Here is a 13,142-nt window from a genome sequence, read left to right as displayed (position 1 = left end):
CCTGTATGATCCCTGAAACTGGAGACCTGTGGGTGTAGGAAGGGACTCTCAGAGTATCTGGTCCAAGCTCCTTGCTCATACAGGGGCGGCAGGAACAGGTTCCTCAGGACCTTCTGCTGGGTTTTGAGTATCTCTAAGGATCTAGCCACCACAACTTCTTTGAGCAGCCTGTTCCATCTTCACAATAAAATGTCATTTTTCTAGGTTTAAGCAGAATTTCCTGAATTTCAGCCCGTGTCTTCTGCCCTTTCTGTCACCCAGAAGAGTCTGGCTCTGCCTTGTATCACACTGATATGATCCCCCTGAGCCTTGTCTTTATAGGTTGAATAACCAGGCTCTCTCAGCTTCTCCTCATATCTCAGATCCTCCAATCCCATTGTCATAAAATCACACATAGTTTTGGGTAGGCAGGGACCTTAGAAATCATCTTGTTTGATCCCTCTGCCATGGGCAGGAACACCTTCCTCATTCCATTTCCCTAACACTACCTAAGAAAAGAGCGTGGCACCAATGAAAACAGCTATTTACCATGAGGTGTTAAAACTCTGCCTCCCAACCAACTCTGACATTTAAAGGTCATCTGCTTCATGCAAGGTATAGTGTCAGAGCAGGCACAGGATCAACCCAAACACTGTTACAGGGTTTGTTTTACATTTTAATATTTCCAGGTCATTTGGATTCTTGGAGACCCATAACTTCCCATTAGGGGATGTAAACTTATGCACACTCTATCATTTAACTTTGTTATCACCTACAGGAAACATTTTGTCTATCCTTGGTCTTCCTTTCCTCTGTCTTTTCCTCTTGCCTCAGTGGGCAGTGAGGGCCCCTAGCACGCTCTGTTAGCAAAGCCATCACTTTGTAGACAAAGCAGGCACCAGGACAGGTTTTTTTTTACCTTCTCCCAAGGTGACTACAGGAATTTTCTGTTAAACCCCTGAAACCCAGCTTCAAAAGATTACTTTTCCTTCTTGGTTATGTACTACCCCATTTCCCTGGGTATTGGCCTCACATTTGTGTCTTTGTCACTTGCTCTTGTGTCACAGGGATGCTGCAGATTTTCAGGTATTGCAGGCAGCTCTTCTTTAATCAGAGAGTCACAGAATGTCCTGAGCTGGGAGGGACCCCCAGGATCAGCCATGGCAGCCCCAGCCCCTGCACAGACACCCCAACAGCCCCACCCTGGGCATCCCTGGCAGCTCCTGGAGCTCTGGCAGCCTCGGGGCCGTGCCCATTCCCTGGGGAGCCTGGGCAGTGCCAGCACCCTCTGGGGAAGAGCCTTTCCCTGGTATCCAGCCTGACCCTGCCTGGCACAGCTCCAGCCATGCCCTGGCTCCTGTCCCTGGTCACTGGAGAAAATACATTGATCAGACACGTTTGGTGTTGCTGTGACACTGAACGGGGTCTCCCTCCAAATTCTTCTTCCTTCTTGTGCTGCAGACTTTTGCTTTGATATTCCTGTCATGAGCCTGTCTGCTCTGGAATGCTTTTCCTTGGCATGAAGCTGGAGCACATGGAGTGCTGCTGGCTGTGTCTGCACTGCCCCAACACCTTCCTCACTGCACAGGGTTTGCCTAGACCAGCCTCCTGTCCTGAGACAGGATAATGATATTTTTGTATCCTCTCCACTTATGTGTGTCTATGCTGTTCTTAAAAACCACCATGGACAGAGATTCCCTCCACAGCCTCTTCAAGTGCCTGACAACAAAATTTCCTCACCCTTCTTGCTGTGAGTTAACCCAGTGGCTGTTGCGGTGTCCCTGAGGACACCCCAGCTCAGTGTTCCCTGTGTGATAACCCACAGGCCTTTGGAATATCACTGTGCCCCTTCTTGTCTTGCCCCACAGCCTTCCTTTTCAAACCATGGAAACCCAGCCCCTCCAACTATTTCATTCTCAGTTCCATTGCTGTCTCCTGCACCTCACTTAAGGTCCATATTCCTACAGCTCAGTGCCCAGTTCTGAGCATAGCACTTCCATCACATTCCTGGGCAGTACCAGGCCAACTCAGATAATTCCCTAATTCCTCATCCATAACATACCTATTAACACATTGTAGAATAAGATTCTCTGTTTTCTTTATCAGTAATACTTGGGCAATGTGTTTTATTGATGACAAATACCCTGAGATACTCAATGATCGAAAATCCTGAGATTCCCCTCAGCTGGGCTGCCTAGTGAATAACACATAACATAATGTTGTGCATGATATCTGGACAACCTCAGGAGAAAAGGAGCTGCCAGGAATGCTGGGCTGGGGTTTCTCCACACAGACAACAAAACACTGCCTCTGAAGCTCCTGCTTGTAGCCCCACAACATCAAAGCACACCTGGAAGATCACCTTACATTGATTTTTCCCCTTCCCATGCCAACAGACTGTTCAGGACACAAGACTACCCTGTTCTTTATTTTTCCTTGCTTTCCTTGTGAATTAATGAAGTTCCTGAAGTGGAAGAGTGCAGGTGCATTAGTTGTTAATTAGTTGATACCAATTACATTTTGCCAAGACCTGGTGGAACTTGTGTCTTTGATCTGATATTTTGGAGAAAAAAAATCCTGCATAAGTTTTGGTAAGAAAAGCAGTCTGGGTTAAGGAGCTTGTAGAAACACACAGAATGACAGATTTACTCTGCATTTTTTCTTATTTTATTGAAAAGCAACCATTGTGACAATAAGGAGGAGGCCTATGAGCCAGCAGATCAAGTAGAGTTTTAACTTCAGTAACTAAAGCTCAGATCCCTACAGCTCAGAATCTGAGTGCAATACAAGTACTGTGCAGTTACCCAAGTTACAGGGAAAAGCAGTCACAGTCTGGGAGGAATAAACTTCAAATGCAATCTTGAATTTGGGGGGAAGGCACAGTGGAAATCCCAGTCACAGGTAACACCCTTGTGGAGGTTGTGAGTGTGTTTTTGAGTATTACCCAGCCCTCCAAACAAATTTCTCATGGGTTTGCCTGGCTGAATTCTGAGCCCTGCTCTTGGGCTCGCTGTGATACTGAAGCTAGACTGTTCCACGGTGCTGAAAACTGAAGACATCACGTCTGTTTGAAGCAGCCTAAACTTCAAACTACACACCTGAACTGAGGTTATGGAATCATGTTCAGCCTGAGGAAGAGTCCTGGGAGACCTTAGACCCCCTTCCAGTACCTAAAGGGGCTCCAGGAGAGCTGGAGAGGGATTTGGGACCAGGCCCTGGAGTGAGAGGACAAGGAGCTATGGTTTCCCACTGCCAGAGGGCAGGGTTAGACGGGATATTGGGAAGGAACAAATGGTGAGGCCCTGGCACGGATTGCCCACAGAAGCTGTGGGTACTGCGTCCCTGGAAGTGTCCCAAGGCCAGACTGGATGACCTTGGAGCAGCCTGGGATAGTGGAAGGTGTCCCTGGCAGGGAATGGAACGAGATGGGCTTTAAGGTTCCTTCCCACTGGAACCGTTCTGTTAATTCCGCCATCGCTGTGGGTTGTGAGTGTGAAGAGCCATGGGCACAGCAGTGATCGCAGAGGGCCGGGCTCGGAGCGCTCCCGACCGGGGCTCCGGGTGGGCCCCGATCCGTGAGGGGATCCTGAGGGAAGGCCACGCCCGCCGCCGCCGCCAGAGGGCGCCCGTGCTCAGCAGCTCGGGCCGGTGGTGCCGGGAGCGGGGCCGGCCCTGCCCGGGCGGGACACTGGGACACCGGGATTCGGGATTCCCTGCGCCATTCCCGGGGAATGCCCACGGCATTCCCGCCTCTGCCCTGCCCGAACACGGACACCGGGATTCTCTCGGTCATTCCCTGTGGGAATGCCCGCAGCAGCGACCCGCCCTGCTCTGCTCGAGCACCGACACCGGCATTCGGGATTCCCTGCGCCATTCCCAGGCACTGCCCACGGTAGTGCTCTGCCCTGCTCTGCCCAAGCACGGACACCGGGATTCCCTCGGCCATTCCTGAGGAATGCCCGGGGTAGCGCCGCAGAGCCCCGCAGAGCCCGGACGCGGCAGCCTGGCCCCAGCAACCCAGGGATTTGCCCCTTTGTCCTGCACCTCGTTTGGAAAGGGGATAAGGGAAGGCACAGTGGCTCGTGGTACAGCTCAGAGCACTATATTTTCCAGAATATTGGAAGATCAGTCAGCTCTCAGTTCAAATTGGCCAGAAACAGAGAATCCAGAAGTTTATGGTTGACACCGCTTGTGTGTTCCCTGCAAAGGGAAATTTAAAAACACCACCCGTTATTCAGGAGAGGAGGGGAAGGCAGGACTTTGTTCTTTTCCTGACTGTCTCCAGCTCTTTGCTATAATTTGAACATGGTGTTTGCAGACATCTTCAACAGTTACTGAACAAACCAGGTACTCAAAATCCACTGAAAACTGTAGGTGTAGAGAACCCAGTTTCCCCTCTGTCACAGCTCAGGTTGCTAAACTTTCTGCCTGGAGAGCCATAGAGTGTCCTTTGAAGTGAATGCTTTGTCCAGTGTGTGAGAAATGCTCATGTTGGGAACTGCAGCCTTTAACATGTAACTTTTATAGTCAGATTTCTGCCAGCTTGCTTTGGTAGCCACGATGCAGAGTCTGTCCAGGAGCTTCCTGGAGCCCTAATGCACAGATTGTTACTGTTTATTGCTCTGCTTGATAAAAATCACATAAAAATCTATTTGGGAATAAAATAATATGCAGACAGAGCTTTTGATAGGTACCCTTTCCAATACAGATTGAAAAAAAGAAAGAGAAAGAGAAAGAGAAAGAGAAAGAGAAAGAGAAAGAGAAAGAGAAAGAGAAAGAGAAAGAGAAAGAGAAAGAGAAAGAGAAAGAGAAAGAGAAAGAGAAAGAGAAAAAAATGTCTTTGGGTATTAAAAAAGCCAGGAAAATGAACACAGAGCTTGACAACCTCTACATGTGGTTGAGAAAGAACAGGTGAGACTGGGTTGATCCTAGAGCCAGGAACAAGGTTGATGTTCAGTCCCTCCTGCACATGAGGAACAGAGGGCTCTGCCTTTGTACATAACCAAACCTGCACTGATATTCCCTGTCTCCATCAGCCTTTTCTCCTCTCACAGAAAACAGGTGCAAGACTAGCATTTGTAGAGGCATCACTTTTTTCACTGGTGACTTTCCTTCCCTTGAAAGCTAATTGAGATCAGAAGTGCTCAAAGCACTGCTGCAGTTCTTGACTCAGACCTCACTTAGGAAAAATTGTCACTAGCTTTGGTCCAGGCCCACCCTGTGTACACAACATTTTAATTGCATCCATTTAAGGAGGGAGTAAATCCTGACTGAATGGCCAGGAAGCACTCTGTTCCAGGTCTATATGACAGAAAACTGCATGTGGATAAAAATGTCAAAGATGTGCCTAGGAATGAGGTACAAGAGCATAAAAAACTTTTTCCCAATCTGATGGAAATGCCACCTTGTCTTGGTTTGGAAAGACAGGTGTCTGCTAAGGAAGGCAGGAGCCTCCCCTGAAATGGAAAATGCAAACCCCCTCCCTATGAATTGGTATAAATTTTAAATTAAGAGGCTCTCAGGCAAAAATATGGGAACAGGAATAACAGTTCTTTAATAGGAAAGAAAATGAAAAGATAAAATAAACGGTGCAGTACACTAGAACAACACTGCCAGAGTCAGAACCCAACCTGACACCCTGTGGGTCAGGCTGTTGGCAGCAATCCCATTGGAATTGTGGCTCAGCCCTCCTGCAGTGTCAGGGGTGGTTCTGCTGGAGCAGGGATCCTGTAGAAAGGTGCAGTCTCTTCCTCTGAAGATCCAGTGGGAGAGGCAGCTGCTGTTCCTCTGGGGAATCCAGTGCAGAAGCTGTGCTGGTGTTCCAGAACCTCCAGATTATATCCAGGTAGGAATGCTTGGCTCCTCCCTCTGGGCTCACATCTCCCAGTGGGATGCTGTAGTTCTTATCAGCCAGGCAGGGACATTCAATAGCTGTTATCAGCAGGTGTCTCCCCTGAGGGAGGAGTGGGTGTGGAAGAGATAAGGAAAACTGCCCACTGACCAGAAGACAACTGCCATACAGATGGCAATAGAATACAACTTTTTTGGCAATCCAGGACACAGCTTCTGTCACAAGTTGTGAGCAGGAGGAAAATGGATACACATGGACATATGATTTAGGTTATTTTCTCATGGCAGCTCCTTAATTGGAAGTTGACACATACCTACTGGTGATAATTGGCAGCATGAAGCAACACCAGGGTTTAAGTGTTAACAGACCCAAATAACATCTTGGTTCTGGAATTCCAATAAAGTCCTTGGCAAAAATAAAAACAATTAGATCCACTTCTAAACTGTCACAGATCTGTGAATGCAGATATTTCACTGAAGCAGCTCCTTGTCTTCCTATTACCTAAATTTATGAATGATTGACTTAAGGCCCTCAAAATAAATCTGCAATAAAGGAAAAAACAAATGTTGAGTGGGTTTTCAACCCCCATTTTAAGCCATTCTCCATCTGTACAGACCATGGATACTTTGTTCAATGTGCAAGGCTTGCCACTCTAGCAGCACCCACACTTTTGCAGGGACAGATGCACTGGTCAGACCAGGTGACTGCATCAGCAGAAGCTGCACACACAGGAGGAGGCTTGTCTTGGTTTGAACAGCCAGGTGTCTGCTATGGAAGGCAGGAGCCTCCCCTGAAATAGAAAATGTAAACCCCTCCCTCCAAATTATTGTAATTTTGAATTGAGGGGCTCTCAGGCAAAGATATAGGAGCAGGAATAACAGTTCTTTTTTAGGAAAATTAAAAACACAAATGCAATAGTGCAAACCAACCCTGCCAGAGTGATCACAGGCGCTGGCCCCTGTGTGTCAGGGGGGTGTCCCAGCCCCATGCCATGGGGGCTCAGCCCTCCTGCAGTGCCAGCTGTGGCTCTGCTGCAGCAGGGATCCTGCACAAGGGGGGAGTTTTCCTCTGCAGCTCCAGGGCTGCTGCAGATGGGCCTGGGCTCCCTCTGGCCATGCAGGGCAGCAGAAAGCTGCTCCTCTGGCAATGCAGGGGGCAAAGGCTGCTGTGCTGTGCCAGGCTCAGATTGGATCCAGGTAGGAATGCTTGGCTCCTCCCCTGGGTGGAGCATCTCCCCATGGGATGCTGGGATTGGATCAGCCCTGCAGGGACACTCAGTGGCCATGGACAGCACAGATCTCCTGGAGGGAGGATTGGCTGTGAGAGAGATAAAGAAAAAACTGCCCCATGGACAGTAGAGAGATGCCCCAGCTCTGACAGATACAGAAATCGAATGCACAGTCCTAAATCATATCTTGCAACCCAGGACAGGGCTGTCAGCTCCAGGAGAAAAACCAGGGGGATTGGTACAAGTTCTGCTCAGTCTTTTTCCAATCAGCACCTTATTGTGCAAGGTAGGAAAGAACTGCAAACACTGGAGCAGTCAGCTGGGTGAAGGGACACTCTGCAACTCACCCACATTTCTAGATGGGATTTCTGTGCAGTCATGGTTGGAAAATGCACGCTCAGTGTTTTTGGTACACAGTGAAAAGAAAAATGAAAAGTGTTATTCTGGGCATATCATGGCCTTGCTCACAGGGATGCAAATGTTGCTTCCAATATCTTGAAGTTGCTGACCTGAAAATTAACTTTTTTGTTCATCATTCTGATGGTAAGGATCTTCTTTGATTCTGTGAATTATTTTGAAAACAAAAAGAAATAATATTTGGTTCTTTGATCTTATTTTCAAGTGGTAATGTCATGGAAGCAAGCTGGAAATGCCTTTCCTTGACAGGAGAGGAAACTGTTCAGTCCAGAAAGTTGGTGTATTTGGTAAATTTGAAAGCCTTTGCCTTGCCTCAGTGGTGACAGCAGAGCCACAGAGAGCATCCAGTAAATTACAAAGGAGCTGATTTGGTTAATGAGGGGGGATGGTTTCATTAGTCACATGTCTTGATAGATTACAGAGCCATGTACGAGGAAAAAACACTTTTAAGATTCCCAGCATCACAGCATCTCACACAGACCTCTGGCTTCACACACACCTCAGCTGGCCTGGGAGCACGGAATGCTGTCCCTCTGAGGCTGCTGGTGCCCCTGGAAAGCCAGGACAGCATCTGCCAGAGATGTTTTGTGGGGCTGCACAGGTGTTGTGGCAGTTCCTGGGCTGGAATCCTCCCCCACAGTGCTCTTTACAGCACTGGCCTTTTGGAATGTGGAGCCAGAAGGAAACACTTGGAAACACTTGCTGACACTTTGCCTCAGGCTCTGAGAAGATATCACTTGCCCAATTGCCATTAATTTTTCACTTGAATATCACTGGAGCACATGTGGGATCTGTGCAGCCCCTGCACAGGGTACACCAGTGCTCAGCCTTCCTTAGGAACAAACTAAGAGGCAATTTTAAAACAAGATGTAAGATTCTTTTTCCATTGTGCAGAATTCAGATAGATCTGAGGGGCAGGTGTAGATGCTAAAAATAAGAAAAATAGCTTTGTAAAACAGGCAGAAGATTCAGTTATGCAGTGAAACAGGATAAATGTGTCTTAGATGAATATCAGACAGGGCTTTCTCTACAAACAATAATATATTTAGCCTGTTAGCTTCATGGAATTGCCTTTCAAATCCTGACTTCAGGCCATCCTGTCATCAAGGCACTAAAAATTTTTGCAAGTTCTGATGGGCCAGAATGCTGCTTCTGTATATTAGGAGCAGTTTGAAAAGAAATGCACAAAGATTGTTTATAGTGTGAGCATGCAGGCACCACTATCATTAAATCTATAAAAAATAACACTTAATTTGCTCCAGATGCAGGTGAGTTGCTGGACCTGTTGCTTTACAAGATGCTGATCCTGGGATCTGAGGGTGATTTCAGTGCCTGTTGTCACCAGAGAGACAGAAGTCTGCAGAGTTTAAACCCAAGCCTGCACTTGTGCACAAAAGCAAAAAAAGATCATAGAATGCTTTGGGGAAGAAGGGACCTTAAATCTCATTTTGCTCCAGTGCCCAAGATTTCCCATAGGAAATCTTTTCCATTAGGATAACCATGGCTGTGTTTGCTGTGCTAAGAGCACCTTTGGCAGAACCAAACAGCACCAAATACACCAGGGAAGCCTCATGGAGTGTTCAGGGCACATGAGCACATCTGGATCTGCTGGACCTCCACTGGTGGGCAGCTCCTACACCTGGGACCTGCAGGTACAACCAGCTGCAGCTGGGAGAGGGAATTCCAAAGGCAGCCTCGAGTGTCCTTCCCTCCCCCCTCTTCACAGGCTCTCACAGCAGCAGGTTCTGGGCATTCATCTCCATGAATGGAGCTTTTACAGAATGGAAAAACAAAACTGTCTCCCAGCTCCATGTTTGAAGGAGATCTGAATCCCTACAGAGCAAGAATGCGTGCTCCCTTTTCCTCCTCTGTGCTGTCTAGTGTGTGTGCAATCCTGAATCAGCCCTGCTTATCTGCAGGAGCTGATGTTCTGTTCCAGCAAGGGACATGGCAAGGGAGTCATGCTCTGGCTGCTGCTGCTCTCTTCAGTCTCTGCAGGTGGTGGACAGCTGCAGAGAAAATATTCTGTGTTACAGCAATAAGCCAAACAGAAATGGATTAGTGGTCACAAACCAACAGATTGCTCACAAACAAACAAACAAAAAAGAGGTTAAGACAAACAGAACTGACACCCTCTAAAGCAAAAAAAAAAAAAAAAAAAAAAATCCAGAAAACCAACCAATCAGTCCAAAACCCAACAGCAACAACAAAAAAACTCCAAACAAACAACAACAAAACACCAATGAAACAAACAAACAACAAAAAAAGAGAGAGCAAGAAAAAGAAAAAGAGAAAAAAGGTAGCAATTAGCCTTATCTTGGTTGGCCACTGGAGCAGGGGAGGTGCCTCTTCTTGGGGTCTGTGGGACACAGTAAAAGGAAGAGCAAAGGCTGCAAATAGTCCAGAGTTTCTGCCCACCCATCTAATGGGCTTGTCTTTGAACTGCAATACAAATCTAAATACAAATTGGTTCCCAGCTCTGTGTTTGAACATAAAGGTCCAGAAAAGAAAGGCATTAAGTGGAAAAGGGAAGCAGGCACCCCTTCTGATCTAACAGTAGCACCATCATCATCCCAGTGAGCTGTCTGGAGAACTCTGGACTCCCAAAGAGTAATTTCAGTAGAAGTATTTCCCATAATATTATGCTTTCCTGTAAGTATTTCTTACATGGTAAGAGAGCCATGACATTCCTAACAAGTAAACATCTGCCTTGGTATTGAATAATTTTGTTTATATTGAGACAAGTGAGAAAGAAAACAAAAGTCAGGAGCGCAAGTTGCAGAAGTGAAAACCATATTTCTTCTCCTGACACCTTGATCTGTAAATCATCTGAAGGCATGGGCAAAGCAGCTAAAATGTGCCTGGAGATTTATGAAGCATTGCCTCATACCAAGCTGCTTTGTTGCCCTCATGCACTACACTCTCATTTGGCTGCATTTTCCACTCCACACAATAGATTTTAATTTTCAGTTGGGTGTTAGCGTCAGAATATGAGTGCCACAAAGATTTATCCATCCCCATGTACATCTTGAAAAGGTTCAAGCTATTCAGTTACTAAAATATTCTCTAAGAGCATATTTTAAGAGCTGGGAGGTTTGCACAGTTTGAAGGCCTCTAGCAGCACCCTTGAGAGCACCCTTCATTTTTGCTGACTTCCTAAATGAGGATGCAACAGTCAAGCCAAGGCTGGACCCAAGTCCTGCAGGAAGATGATGTTTGCTTGAAACACTCAAGTGATTTAGCCCAGGAGGCTGGTTTGAGTCATGCCCCGGTGAAGAGGCAGATTTTGGCTCAGTGGAGGGAGATTGTTCATTCTATAATGAAGCCCTTTCTGCAGAGAAGCTCCTTTGGAGACAGCCTGACTTTCAGGAGTTCCAGCATGACTGTTTTAGCTTTTCCTCCCTGGTCTGTGAGCGCCACATCTTTATAGCAGCACTGGGGAGGGAGTAAAATCCCTTTCTGTGACAGTGGTCACAGGGGTTTTCAGGATGAGGGGAGAGACGTAGATCTGACTCCATATTTCAGAAGGCTTGATTTATTATTTTATGATATATATGATTATATATGATATATATATTATATTAAAACTATACTAAAAATAATAGAAGGAAAGGTTTCCTCTCAGGAGGCTAGCTAAGAATAGAATGGAATGGATAACAAAGATCTGTGGCTCAGACAGAGAGCAAGCGCCAGCTCTGCCGTGACTGGTCACTAAATCCAAACATCCACACGAGACCAATCACAGATCCACCTGTTGCATTCCACAGCAGCAGATAATCATTGTTTATATTTTGTTTCTGAGGCCTCTCAGCTTCTCAGAAGGGAAAAAATCCTAAGAAAGGATTTTCACACAAAGATGTCTACGACACCTTTCTACAGGCCTCTTTCCCCTGAAAAATTTACCCAGAGTTGGGAACCCCGTGCACTAAAGCATCTCGGACCATCTCACTTCAATTCCATTGCCCATCAGAACAAACCCCAGCTTTGCCATGGCTCACACTGGATCTGTGCCATTGTTCTGCTCTGGATTACACACTGCTCCCAAAACACAGGCTGCAGAGCCCAGGGATCCTAATGTTCAGCGCTTCCCTGCCATTTGCATCTCCTCTTTGGCACCCCCTGAGGACACAATTCAAGTGATTTTCTGAGCTTGGTGCCACAGTTCACACAGACAGGGCAAGCACAGATTTGTGCTGTAGATCAAGGCACTGGGTGGAAGGTGAGGGACAGCCCAGCCAGGGAGCCATTGGGAAAGACTTGTCTGAGGGGGACAGCTCCTGCTGTCCCTTCTGCACAGGAGGGGCTGGGAATCCTTCATTTGTTGCAAGAGTTCTCCAATAAGTGACTCAAGTCCCTTGCAGTAAGCAATCCCAAAGTTACTTCTCTTTGTTGCCAGGAGGGGACAAAATCCAATTCACTGCCTATTGTTATCCCTGCCTTTTTCTATGGGAAACAGACTGTCCTGTCTAGACCAAATTTATGACTTTATTATTGCTGCAGCAGTGGCAAAGCCAAACTATGGTAAACAGCAAGGAACAGAAACCCAGGACAGAGATAAATCCAGCCCATAAAGTCATGTTTGGCTCATCTGCTCACTGGTGACTTGGAGATTTCTTCTGTGCCTGACTCTTGCCTTTCCTTTCTGCTTTAAGAACAATCTGGAGCTCTCCCCACCTGTCAAGACCCAGGACATTCCTCTGGCTGCCCTGGAGGACTTGAGACCCTGGCAGGGGGCTCAGAGACCTTGGCACGGAGTCAAAAACACCCATGCCTTTGATTTTAACCCATGGAAACAATTACCAACTTTGTGTGAAGAGTTACAAGCCACAAGAGTTTGAGTAGAATGATAGTGAATTTGTCACAGGGTGAAAAAGTAGAATTGAGGGATTTTTAGAATGGGGGTTGAAGAGGCAAGATGGAGGGATCTGGGCATTTCCTCTCCTCCTCCTCCTCCTTCTTCTTCTTCTTCTTCTTAGCTTCCAACTTCTGCTGTAATGGTGACAATTTTGGATTGGTTCAGAGACAAACTGTCTAATATAGGTGATAGGTACTGGAAAATTATTGTAAATAAAGTACACCCAGTTTTTAGTATAAAAAGTTAATACCACCCCAAGGACAATGACTGCCACAACCTGACCTGCTGGACAAATCTTAGCAGCTCAGAGAAAGAATGGAATAGATAAGAAAAGATAAACAACCTTGAAAACCAGAACCAACGAATCTCAGCTTCTTCTTTGGTCACAGGGTTGGGAAAAAAAGAGACTTTCTGATACCTTGGGGTCATCTCAGCCACAGAAACCTGAGATCCACTCCCAGAGATAAACGAGCACGTGGTGGACTGGCCCTGGCTGGACACCAGATGCCACTAAACTTCTGGGAAAGGCCTGAGCCAGCACGCACATGGAGCAATCCATGAGGTCATTCCTTAGCCTCATTCTCTCATGTCCATGGCTCTTTCACAGCATGGGCTCTGGAAGTATATAGGAAGACAATTCCTGCCCTGAGAGATGTATGAACAAATCTGTGGAGTCACCCCAACCATTTTCTCTTTGGGGATGCATCCTGTGCTTGCAGCCATGTGTTTTATCCAGGCCTGCTCCGCAGGGCTTAAATCCTGGAACGGAGCAGTTTACCTGCCTGTTCTACCTGAGGTGGCATTTAAAAAGT

This window comes from Ammospiza caudacuta, chromosome 15, assembly GCF_027887145.1.
Source record: "Ammospiza caudacuta isolate bAmmCau1 chromosome 15, bAmmCau1.pri, whole genome shotgun sequence".
In the NCBI taxonomy this organism is placed as follows: domain Eukaryota; kingdom Metazoa; phylum Chordata; class Aves; order Passeriformes; family Passerellidae; genus Ammospiza; species Ammospiza caudacuta.
The sequence above is the reverse complement of the archived record's forward strand: the minus strand, read 5'-3'. Positions refer to the sequence as shown.